We start from the raw sequence: 7,829 nt of genomic DNA, 5'->3' as shown, positions 1-7,829 counted from the left end.
ATAAAGATGTTGCTTCCAATACAAATGATAAAAATCAATGTGTTTTCATTAAAATTAACTAAAATGTTCCTGATTTTTGGTTTATATTACCGATGAAAGATTTATACGTAAAACCGTTCTAATCCGGCTGAAACGTCGATATATGCAATAAAAACAGAACTTCTCCTCTTTTCAATATCTTACACAGTATTTTAACGAGAAACAAATAGATGATTGAAAATGAAGTATTTAAGGGTATTTTCTGATCAATTATGTGTTTGCATAATTTTTATCGTATATTTAATGAATTAATAACAATAAACTGAAAATTTACAAAAACGTGGAAAAATGGCCTAATTCGATGATATTTTGTTTAAATCACATAAAGGAAAAGGGGATGATAAAGGTCAAAATATTGCTTAATTGTATGATTTTTAGTACAAAACAAAATGCAAGAAAACTTGCTTAGAGATGCAAAGTTTGCGAAATTCTGAGATTTGAAGGCTAAATCACATATCGTGGGAAAACATGAAGTAGTATCGAAATATTGGTAAAAAAGAATATATATACGTAAAATCACACTACATGAATAACGTGAAAAAAGTCACTATATTACCATATTTGAGGATTTTAACTTCAAATCATAGAGCGAGGTTTCGTATTATTTAGTTAAAAGAAAAGACATATGACAATGTTGTTTCAAATACAAATGATAAAAATCAATGTGTTTTCATTAGAATTAACTAAAATGTTCCTGATTTTCAGTTTATATTACCGATGGAAGATGTACACGTAAAACCGTTCTAATCCGGCTGAAAAGTCGATATATGCAATAAAAACAGAACTTCTCCTCTTTTCAATATCTTACTCAGTATTTTAACGAGAAACAAATAGATGATTGAAAATGAAGTATTTAAGGTTATTTTCTGATCAATTATGTGTTTGCATAATTTTTATCGTATATTTAATGAATTAATAACAATAAACTGAAAATTCACAAAAACGTGGTAAAACGGCCTAATTCGATGATATTTTGTTTAAATTACATAAAGGAAAAGGGGATGATAAAGGTCAAAATATTGCTAAATTCGATGATATTTAGTACAAAACAAAATGCAAGAAAACTTGCTTAGAGATGCAAAATTTGCGAAATTCTGAGATTTGAAGGCTAAATCACATATCGTGGGAAAACATGAAGTAGTATCGAAATATTGGTAGAAACGAATATATATACGTAAATTCACACTACATGAATAACGTGAAAAAAGTCACTATATTTCCATATTTGAGGATTTTAACTTCAAATCATAGAGCGAGGTTTCGTATTATTTAGATCCAAGAAAAGACATATGAAAATGTTGTTTCAAATACAAATGATAAAAATCAATGTGTTTTCATTAGAATTAACTAAAATGTTCCTGATTTTCCGTTTATATTACCGATGGAAGATGTACACGTAAAACCGGTCTAATCCGGCTGAAGGAATACGTGCAGAGAGCCAGAATTTGGCTCCAAAATATAGCTCAAGGGTCGAATTTGGGATGTTTGGGATATTTTGAAAACTGCAGGGAGGGTTTGGGCAAAATGTGACTTTTCGCTGCTTTCAGTAATTGGCACATTTTCGGTATAAAAAGTCGTAATTTCAAACGGCGAATACATGCAGAAAGCCAAAATTTGGCTCTAAAATATGGATCAAGGTTCGAATTTGGGATGTTTGGGATATTTTGAAAACTGCAGGGAGGGCTTAGACAAAATGTGATCCACCGCTGTACTCAGTAATTGGCATATTTTCTTTATAAAATGTCATAATTTCAAAATGCTAATACGTACAGAGAGCCCGAATTTGGCTCCAAAATATGGCTCAAGCGTCGAATTTGGGATGTTTGGGATATATTGAAAACTGCAGGGAGGGTTTGGGTAAAATGTGATCCATTGCCGTTTTCAGTAATTGTCATGTTTTCGTTATAAAATGTCGTAATTTCAAACAGCGAATACGTGCAGAGAGCCAGAATTTGGCTCCAAAATATAGCTCATGGGTCGAATTTGGGATGTTTTGGATATTTTGCAAACTGCCGGGGGGTTTGGGCAAAATATGATCCATCGCTGCTTTTAGTAATTGGCTAATTTTCAAGCGTCAAATTTGGAATGTTTGGGATAAAAAGTCGTAATTTCAAACTGCGAATACGTGCAGAGAGCCAGAATTTAGCTCCAAAAGAATTCTCAAGGGTCGAACTTGGAATGTTTGGGATATTTTGAAAACTACAGGGATGGTTTGGGCAAAATGTGATCCATTGCCGCTCTCAGTAATTGACATATTTTCAGTATAAAAAGTCGTAAATTCACACTGCGAATACGTGCAGAGAGCTAGAATTTGGCTCCAAAATATGGCTCAAGCGCTGAATTTAGGATGTTTGGGATATTTTGGAAACAGCAGGGAGGGTTTTAGCAAAATGTGATCCATCGCCGCTTTCAGTAATTGGCATATTTTCGGTATAAAATTCGTAATTTCAAACTGCGAATACGCGCAGAGAGCCAGAATTTGGCTCCAAAATATGGCTCAAGCGTCGAATTTGGGATGTTTGCTATATTTTGAAAACTGCAAGAGGAGGGTTTGGGCAAAATGTGGCCTATTGCTGCTCTCAGTAATTGACATATTTTCTGTAAAAAATGTCGTAATTTCAAACTGCGAATATGTGCCGAGAGCCAGAATTTGGCTCCAAAATATGGCTCAAGCGTCCAATTTTGGATGTTTGCTATATTTTAAAAACTGCAGGGAGGGCTTGTGCAAAATTAAATGTGATCCATCGCTGCTCTCAGTAATTGGCATATTTTCGGTATAAAAAGTAGTAATTTCAAACTGCGAATACATGCAGAGAGCCAGAATTTGGCTCCAAAATATAGCTCATGAGTCGAATTTGGGATGTTTGGGATATTTTGAAAACTGAAGGGAGAGTTTGGGCAAAATGTGATCCATAGCCGTTTGCAGTATTTGTCATGTTTTCGTTATAAAATGTCGTAATTTCAAATATGGAAATATAGTGACTTTTTTCACGTTATTCATGTAGTGTGATTTTACGTATACATATCCTTTTTTACCAATATTTCGATACTACTTCATGTTTTCCAACGATATGTGATTTAGCCTTCAAATCTCAGAATTTCGCAAATTTTGCATCTCTAAGCAAGTTTTCTTGCATTTTGTTTTGTACTAAATATCATCGAATTTAGCAATATTTTGACCTTTATCATCCCCTTTTCCTTTATGTAATTTAAACAAAATATCATCGAATTAGGCCGTTTTACCACGTTTTTGTGAATTTTCAGTTTATTGTTATTAATTCATTAAATATACGATAAAAATTATGCAAACACATAATTGATCAGAAAATACCCTTAAATACTTCATTTTCAATCATCTATTTGTTTCTCGTTAAAATACTGTGTAAGATATTGAAAAGAGGAGAAGTTCTGTTTTTATTGCATATATCGACGTTTCAGCCGGATTAGAACGGTTTTACGTATAAATCTTTCATCGGTAATATAAACCAAAAATCAGGAACATTTTAGTTAATTTTAATGAAAACACATTGATTTTTATCATTTGTATTGGAAGCAACATCTTTATACGTCTTTTCTAGGGTCTAAAAAATACGAAACGTCGCTCTATGATTGGAAGTTAAAATCCTCATATTTGGTATAATAATGACTTTTTTCATGTAGTTTGATATTAAATAAATATATTCATTTTTACCAATATTTCGATACTATTTCATGTAGTATCACGATATGTGATTTGGCCTTCAAATCTCAGATTTTCGCATAATATTGCATTTTAAGCAAGTTTTCTTGCATTTTGTTTCGTACTAAAAATCATCGAATTCAGCAATACTTTGACGTTTATCATCCCCTTTTCCTTTATGTGATATAAACAAAATATCATCGAATTAGGCAATATTTTGCTGTTTTCCACGTTTTTGTGAATTTTCAGTTTATAGCTATTAATTCATTAAATATACGATAAAAATGATGCAAACACATAATTGATTAGACATTAACCTTAAACACTTCACTTTCAATCAACTATTTGTTTCTCGTTAAAATACTGAGTAAGATATTGGAAATGGGAGAAGTTCTGTTTTTATTGCATATATCGACGTTTCAGCCGGATTAGAGCGGTTTTACGTGTACATCTTCCATCGGTAATATAAACGGAAAATCAGGAACATTTTAGTTAATTCTAATGAAAACACATTGATTTTTAACATTTGTATCTGAAACAACATTGTCGTATGTCTTTTCTTGGATCTAAATAATACGAAACCTCGCTCTATGATTTGAAGTTAAAATCCTCAAATATGGTAATATAGTGACTTTTTTCACGTTATTCATGTAGTGTGATTTTACGTATATATATTCGTTTTTACCAATATTTCGATACTACTTCATGTTTTCTCATGATATGTGATTTGGCCTTCAAATCTCAGAATTTCGCAAATTTTGCATCGCTAAGCAAGTTTTCTTGCATTTTGTTTTGTACTAAAAATCATCGAATTTAGCAATAGTTTGACCTTTATCATCCCCATTTCCTTTATGAAATTTAAACAAAATATCATCGAAGTAGGCCGTTTTACCACGTTTTTGTGAATTTTCAGTTTATTATTATTAATTCATTAGATATACGATAAAAATTATGCAAACACATAATTGATCAGAAAATAACCTTAAATACTTCATTTTCAATCATCTATTTGTTTCTCGTTAAAATACTGACTAAGATATTGAAAAGAGGAGAAGTTCTGTTTTTATTGCATATATCGACGTTTCAGCCGGATTAGAACGGTTTTACGTGTACATCTTCCATCGGTAATATAAACCGAAAATCAGGAACATTTTAGTTAATTTAATGAAAACACATTGATTTTTATCATTTGTATTGGAAGCAACATCTTCATACGTCTTTTCTAGGGTCTAAAAAATACGAAACGTCGCTCTATGATTCGTAGTTAAAATCCTCAAATTTGGTATAATAATGACTTTTTCACGTTTTTCATGTAGTTTGATATTACGTAAATATATTCATTTTTACCAATATTTCGATACTATTTCATGTAGTATCACGATATGTGATTTGGCCTTCAAATCTCAGATTTTCGCATAATATTGCATTTTAAGCAAGTTTTCTTGCATTTTGTTTCGTACTAAAAATCATCGAATTCAGCAATACTTTGACGTTTATCATCCCCTTTTCCTTTATGTGATATAAACAAAATATCATCGAATTAGGCAATATTTTGCTGTTTTCCACGTTTTTGTGAATTTTCAGTTTATTGCTATTAATTCATTAAATATACGATAAAAACGATGCAAACACATAATTGATTAGACATTAACCTTAAACACTTCACTTTCAATCAACTATTTGTTTCTCGTTAAAATACTGAGTAAGATATTGGAAATGGGAGAAGTTCTGTTTTTATTGCATATATCGACGTTTCAGCCGGATTAGAGCGGTTTTACGTGTACATCTTCCATCGGTAATATAAACGGAAAATCAGGAACATTTTAGTTAATTCTAATGAAAACACATTGATTTTTATCATTTGTATTTGAAACAACATTGTCGTATGTCTTTTCTTGGATCTAAATAATACGAAACCTCGCTCTATGATTTGAAGTTAAAATCCTCAAATATGGTAATATAGTGACTTTTTTCACGTTATTCATGTAGTGTGATTTTACGTATATATATTCGTTTTTACCAATATTTCGATACTACTTCATGTTTTCTCATGATATGTGATTTGGCCTTCAAATCTCAGAATTTCGCAAATTTTGCATCGCTAAGCAAGTTTTCTTGCATTTTGTTTTGTAGTAAAAATCATCGAATTTAGCAATAGTTTGACCTTTATCATCCCCTTTTCCTTTATGTAATTTAAACAAAATATCATCGAAGTAGGCCGTTTTACCACGTTTTTGTGAATTTTCAGTTTATTATTAATAATTCATTAAATATACGATAAAAATTATGCAAACACATAATTGATCAGAAAATAACCTTAAATACTTCATTTTCAATCATCTATTTGTTTCTCGTTAAAATACTGACTAAGATATTGAAAAGAGGAGAAGTTCTGTTTTTATTGCATATATCGACGTTTCAGCCGGATTAGAACGGTTTTACGTGTACATCTTCCATCGGTAATATAAACCGAAAATCAGGAACATTTTAGTTAATTTAATGAAAACACATTGATTTTTATAATTTGTATTGGAAGCAACATCTTCACACGTCTTTTCTAGGGTCTAAAAAATACGAAACGTCGCTCTATGATTCGAAGTTAAAATCCTCAAATTTGGTATAATAATGACTTTTTTCACGTTTTTCATGTAGTTTGATATTACGTAAATATATTCATTTTTACCAATATTTCGATACTATTTCATGTAGTATCACGATATGTGATTTGGCCTTCAAATCTCAGATTTTCGCATTATATTGCATTTTAAGCAAGTTTTCTTGCATTTAGTTTCGTACTAAAATCATCGAATTCAGCAATATTTTGACGTTTATTATCCTTTTTTCCTTTATGTGATATAAACAAAATATCATCGAATTAGGCAATATTTTTCTGTTTTTCCACGTTTTTGTGAATTTTCAGTTTATTGCTATTAATTCATTAAATATACGATAAAAATGATGCAAACACATAATTGATTAGACATTAACCTTAAACACTTCATTTTCAATCAAATATTTGTTTTTCGTTAAAATACTGAGTAAGATATTGGAAAGGGGAGAAGTTCTGTTTTTATTGCATATATCGACGTTTCAGCCGGATTAGAGCGGTTTTACGTGTACATCTTCCATCGGTAATATAAACGGAAAATCAGGAACATTTTAGTTAATTCTAATGAAAATACATTGATTTTTATCATTTGTATTTGAAACTACATTGTCATATGTCTTTTCTTGGATCTAAATAATACGAAACCTCGCTCTATGATTTGAAGTTAAAATCCTCAAATATGGTAATATAGTGACTTTTTTCACGTTATTCAAGTAGTGTGATTTTACGAATATATATTCGTTTTTACCAATATTTCGATACTACTTTATGTTTTCTCACGATATGTGATTTGGCCTTCAAATCTCAGAATTTCGCAAATTTTGCATCTCTAAGCAAGTTTTCTTGCATTTTGTTTTGTACCAAAAATCATCGAATTTAGTAATATTTTGACCTTTATCATCCCCTTTTCCTTTATGTGATATAAACAAAATATCATCGAATTAGGCAATATTTTGCTGTTTTTCCACGTTTTTTTGAATTTTCAGTTTATTGCTATTAATTCATTAAATATACGATAAAAATGATGCAAACACATAATTGATTAGACATTAACCTTAAACACTTCACTTTCAATCAACTATTTGTTTCTCGTTAAAATACTGAGTAAGATATTGGAAAGCGGAGAAGTTCTGTTTTTATTGCATATATCTACGTTTCAGCCTGATTAGAGCGGTTTTACGTGTACATCTTCCATCGGTAATATAAACGGAAAATCAGGAACATTTTAGTTAATTCTAATGAAAACACATTGATTTTTATCATTTGTATTTGTAACAAGAATGTCATATGTCTTTTCTTGGATCTAAATAATACGAAACCTCGCTCTATGATTTGAAGTTAAAATCCTCAAATATGGTAATATTGTGACTTTTTTCACGTTATTCATGTAGTGTGATTTTACGTATATTTATTCGTTTTTACCAATATTTCGATACTACTATATGTTTTCTCACGATATGTGATTTGGCCTTCAAATCTCAGAATTTCGCAAATTTTGCATCG

Source organism: Procambarus clarkii, chromosome 31 (genome assembly GCF_040958095.1).
Source record: "Procambarus clarkii isolate CNS0578487 chromosome 31, FALCON_Pclarkii_2.0, whole genome shotgun sequence".
NCBI lineage: Eukaryota > Metazoa > Arthropoda > Malacostraca > Decapoda > Cambaridae > Procambarus > Procambarus clarkii.
Note: the sequence above shows the minus strand (reverse complement) of the source record.